Source organism: Odocoileus virginianus, chromosome 9 (assembly GCF_023699985.2).
Source record: "Odocoileus virginianus isolate 20LAN1187 ecotype Illinois chromosome 9, Ovbor_1.2, whole genome shotgun sequence".
Taxonomy (NCBI): Eukaryota; Metazoa; Chordata; class Mammalia; order Artiodactyla; family Cervidae; genus Odocoileus; species Odocoileus virginianus.
The window spans coordinates 4,738,637-4,744,372 of record NC_069682.1 but is presented as its reverse complement, the minus strand read 5'-3'; positions in this window follow the sequence as shown (position 1 = coordinate 4,744,372).

The following is a 5,736-nucleotide window of genomic DNA, read 5'->3' as shown; positions in this document are numbered from 1 at the left end:
ATAAAGCTGTGGTGGTTCTCAATCTTAAACATACATGATATAACCTAGGAACTTTAAAAACACTGATTCCTGAGTACTTTCAGACTTTCCGATGTAAACTCTCTGAATGAGACTTGGGCATAGAGGATTTTAAAAGCTCCCACAGGTCATTATCTTACTGTGCAATCAAGGTGAAGACCACTGTCTATGAAGAAAGATCTGTTATGAAGTGGCCAAGCTGGTCCTCAAGACTGGAAGTACTGGGACAAGGGCCCTAGGCTCCTGATCACACACTTTGCTGCTTCCTCTCACCTTCTTATCTTTTCTTTATTTACTTATTTTGAGAATAGAGATAATTTTATTTATATTTTTTAAACTTTTATTTCTTTCAACACAAAACATTTTGTATTGTGGTATAGCCAATTAACAATGTTGTGAGTCTCTTCACTATTCAACTGAAACTTCTTACCTTTTAAAACAGATTATTTTCCAACATCAAGCTGAGGGATCTTTCCATTCCACATATAAATGCAAGCAAGTCTTTCTCATTGTCGACTTTAAGAATATTCACAACCTAAAAGTTGAGAGTTATGCTTTATTTGGCGGGAACTTTTAGATCTTCAAGCCTGGGAGGTAGCATCTCACAAAATCCTGAGAAAACTGTTCCAAGGAGACAGGGGGCAGTGACAGATTACACAGATGTTTGCAGCAAATGGCAGGTAGTCCCAAACCTCAAAAGATTAAAGGAAAATCAGATGTCAAGTTGAGGTATTTAGAGCTTTTCTATATATGGGAAGATGCAAGAGTCTGGGCTCATGGAAATCATTCCTTTGATATACATCTCAGCTAAAGTCATGCACACTTATCTCACCTGAACTTTACCATATAATCTTCGAGAGCCTTTGCCCCTTCCCCCCCTCTCCTGTGCTCCTCTTTTGCCTTCCACGGAGTCATTCTTTCCAATTTCCTATGAGGGCTCCTCCTGTTCACCCGCCAGTTAATTAAATTTTTGTGTCCATTTTAGACCTAGTTTTGTCTCATTTTGGGTTAGGCTAAAGTATACAAAATGACGCTCTTTGCAACCACAAGTAGATAAATATAGGTCAATCATACAGTTTAAGCTAATGCCCTATCCCAGTGGCATGTTAACCATACCACCCTGGCTTTAGCTCTTTCCTGTGCATATGCTTGCTATGCAGACCAGTTGCCAAAATATTGCAATATTTCCTGCCAATTGGTTCATTGCCCACTGCCTTCCACCACAAGTGCCCTCCCACTAGCCTGACTGCCCTGCCTCCTTTCCTGAGACTCCTGATACCTCCCAATGATCCAATAACTAAAAGGAAAATGCTTGGCCTAACAGGGGACGCTGAGATTTTGCTTCAAGGCTATGGCAACAATCTGTCCTGATAGGATGGTGTACATGTTGTACTGATTGTGGAATAGTTTCATGTACCCCTGTGTATTCATGATTTCCAAATATATCCATCCATTGATAAGAAATTATCTTGTCTTAGCCTCAGACCCATATTGCCACCTAACTCTCCCAACTTTGACATCAAATGGACACATCAGAGCCAACACAACCAAGACAGAATGTCAAATCTCCCATTTGAGACAGACTTTAATTTTGGTGACCCCAATAAACTAAAAATCTCCAGGCGCCCATGACCTAGTGTAGACCCCTCTCACACTGACCCTGGGTTTGGCCATGGACTTGCCTTGGTCAGTGGGATGCTATTAAACAGGGTGGAAGCAGAGGCTTAAAGAAGTGCTTGTCCTCTTAGAAGACTCCGGGGGGCAACTGCCAAGCTCTAAAGAAGCTCAGACTAGACTTTTGGGTAATGAGGGCAGGTAGCGGGAGAGGCTATGGGGGCACTGAGGCCCCCGATGTTACTGAGAACTCCCCCTGCATCCTGTCCAAATGTGTCACCTACAGAATCCTGAGATGTAACATTGCTGCTGTTTTAAGCTTCTGCATTCTTAGAGAGGGTTCTCCAGATAAACAGAACCACCAACAGGATGTGTGTGTATGTATAAAGTAATTTTTTCCTTACTTATTTACTAGTTTAATGTAAAAAATTAGCTCATGCAATTATGGCACCTGAAAAGTCCCAAGATTTACAAGGTGAGTCAGCCAGCTGCAGACACAGGAAAAGTGGTGGGTAGTTCCAGTCTGAGTCCAATGGCCAGAAAACCAGGAGTTCTGACAGGGTAGTTCTAGTCCAAGGGCCAGGAAACTCAAGACTCAGAAAGATCAATGTTTCCATGTCAGTCTAAAGGTAAGAAAATGCCCAAGTCCCAGTTTCAAGGTGGTTAGACAGAAGGAATTACCTCTAACTCAGGGAAAGGCAGACTTTTTGTTCTGCTCAGGCTTTCAGATGATAGGATGAAGTCAACACACATGAGGGAGGAAGTTTACTTTACTCAGGCTACCAATAAAATGTTAGTTTATCCAAAAACACCCTCACAGAAACACTCAGAAAAGCATTTGACTGAATACCGAGGCACTCCCTGACTCAGTTCAGTTCAGTTCACTCAGTCATGTTCAGCTCATTGTGAACCCATGGACCGCAGCACGCCAGGCCTCCCTGTCCATCGCCAACTCCCAGAGTTTACTCAAACTCATGTCCATTGAGTCGGTTATGCCATCCAACCATCTCATCCTCTGTCATCCCCTTCTTCTGCCTTCAATTTTTCCCAGCATCTGGGTATTTTCCAATGAGTCAGTTTTACACATCAGGTGGCCAAAGGATTGGAGTTTCAGCTTCAACATCAGTCCTTCCAATGAATGTTCAGGACTGATCTCCTTTAGGATGGACTGGTTGGATCTCCTTGCAGTCTAAGGGACTCTCAAGAGTCTTCTCCAACACCACACTTCAAAAGCATCAATTCTTCAGCACTCAGCTTTCCTTATAGTCCAACTCTCACATCCATACATGACTACTGGAGAAACCATAGCCTTAACTAGATGGACATTTGTTGGCAAAGTAATGTCTCTGCTTTTTAATATCTGTCTAGGTTGGTCGTAATTTTTCTTCCAAGGAGCAAGCGTCTTTTAATTTCATGGCTGCAGTCACAATCTGCAGTGATTTTGGAGCCCCCAAAAGTAAATCTGTCACTGTTTCCATTGTTTCCCCATCTATTTGCCCTGAAATGATATGACCGGATGCCATGATCTTAGTTTTCTGAATGTTAAGTTTTAAGCCAACTTATTCACTCACCTCTTTCACTTTCATCAAGAGGTTCTTTAGTTCTTCTTCACTTTCTGCCATAAGGGTGCTGTCATCTGCATAGCTGAGGTTATTGATATTTCTCCCAGCCAATCTTGATTCCAGCTTGTGTTTCATCCAGCCCAGAATTTCTCATGATGTACTCTGCATATAAGCTAAACAAGCTGGGTGACATATACAAACTTGATGTACTCCTTTCCCAATTTCGAACCAGTCTGTTTTTCCATGGCCAGTTCTAACTGTTGCTTTCTGACTTGCCTACATATTTCTCAAGAGGCAGGTTAGGTGGTCTAGTATTCCCATCTCTTTAAGAATTTTCCACAGTTTGTTGTGGTCCACATACTCAAAGGCTTTGGCATAGTCAATAAAGCAGAACTAGACATTTATCTGGAAGTCTCTTGATTTTTCAATTTGATTGAAAATTCAATTCAATTCAATTTGATGTTGACAATTTGATCTCTGGTTCTTCTGCCTTTTCTAAATCCAGGTTGAACATCTGGAAGTTCATGGTTCACATACTGTTGAAGTCTGGATTGGAGAATTTTGAGTATTACATTACTAGCTTGTGAGATGAGTGCAATTGTGTGGTAGTTTGAACATTCTTTGGCATTGCCTTTCTTTGGGATTAGAATGAAAACTAACCTTTTCCAATCCTGTGGTCACTGCCGAGTTTTCCAAATTTTCTGGCATATTGAGTGCAGCACTTTCACAGAATCATCTTTTAGGATTTGAAATAGCTCAACTGGAATTGTATCACCTCTACTAGCTTTGTTCCTAGTGAGGCTTCCTAAGGCCCATTTGACTTAGCATTCCAGGGTGTCTGGCTCTAGGTGAGTGATCACATCATCATGATTATCTGAGTCATGAAGATCTTTTTGTATAGTTCTTCTGTGTATTCTTGCCACCTCTTCTTAATATCTTCAGCTTCTGTTAGGTCCATGCTGTTTCTGTCCTTTATTGTGCCCATCTTTGCATGAAATGTTCCCTTGATATCTCTAATTTTCTTGAAGAGATCTCTAGTCTTTCTCATTCTATTGTTTCCCTCTATTTCTTTGCATTGATCACTGAGGAAGGCTTTCTCATCTCTCCTTGCTATTCTTTGGAACTCTGCATTCAAATGAGTATATCTTTTCTTTTCTCCTTTGCCTTTCACTTCTCTTCTATTCACAGCTATTTGTAAGGCCTAGTCAGACAACCATTTTGCCTTTTTGCATTTCTTTTCCTTGGGGATGGTCTTGATCCCTGCCTCTTGTACAAGGTCACAAACCTCCATTCATAGTTCTTCAGGCTCTCTCTCTGTCAGATCTAATCCCTTTAATCTATTTGTCTCTTCCACTGTATAATTGTAAGGTTATACCTAAATGGTCTAATGGTTTTTACTACTTTCTTCAATTTAAGTCTGAATTTGGCAATAAGGAGTTCATGGTCTGTGCCACAGTCAGCTCCCGGTCTTGTTTTTGCTGACTGTATAGAACTTCTCCATCCTTGGCTGCAAAGAATATAGTCAACCTGATTTTGGTATTGACCATTTGGTGATGTCCATGTGTATAGTCTTCTCTTGTGTTGTTGGAAGAGGATCTTTGCTATGAGCAGTGCGTTCTCCTGGCAAAACTCTAGTAGCCTTTGCCTTGTTTCATTCTGTACTCCAAGGCCAAATTTGCTTGTTACTCCAGGTGTTTCTTGACTCCCCACTTTTGCATTCCAGTCTCCTATAATGAAAAGGGCAGCTTTTGGGGGTGTTAGTTCTAGAAGGTCTTGTAGGTCTTCATAGAACCATTCAGCTTCAGCTTCTTCAGCATTACTGGTCAGGGCATAGACTTGGATTACCGTAACACTGAATGGTTTGCCTTGGAAATGAATAGACTCACTCAAGTTGGTGCATAAAATTAACTATCACAACTTCTAGTCTTTGAGTGGTTTGTTGGGCCTCAATAGATGACAGAAAAGCTGGTCCTCCTTCCCTGATATGATACAGGACTGATCTATATAATCTATATAATATAGGCTCAAATAAACTTCTTATACAATATGACCCACTTTAAGAAATGACACTACCATTAAAGGAAAGAATCCAAAAGCTAGGCTTATTTTAGAATAATATTTTCCCTCATTTACACTTGATTATTAATATGTGATCATTCTACCTCATCAATTTCACAAGGCTCTTTAACCTCAGTGCCACAGCCCTTGGTAGCACAAAAGTGGCACATACATGGGACTATGCTGTCTCTGTTCCCTTCAAGGGCAAATCCATCAAGCCTCGGTGTTCAGCTCATCCAGGAAAGTAGCCACATAAGTCTCCTCAACATTCCACTGCAGGCATGTAAATCGGTCACATGGTGTGTAGCTTGTTTGCTATCCCTGTTGTAGACCCTCCTGATTTATCACCTGTATTAAAGCAAAAGCCATTTTGCAGGTTACACTAACCTCTCCTCCCACTACCCAAATCAATTTATCTTCTGCCTTTTAGAAAGATTACCAAATTCATCTTCCTAACATGCATTTGAAGTTGTCTGCGTTGCCA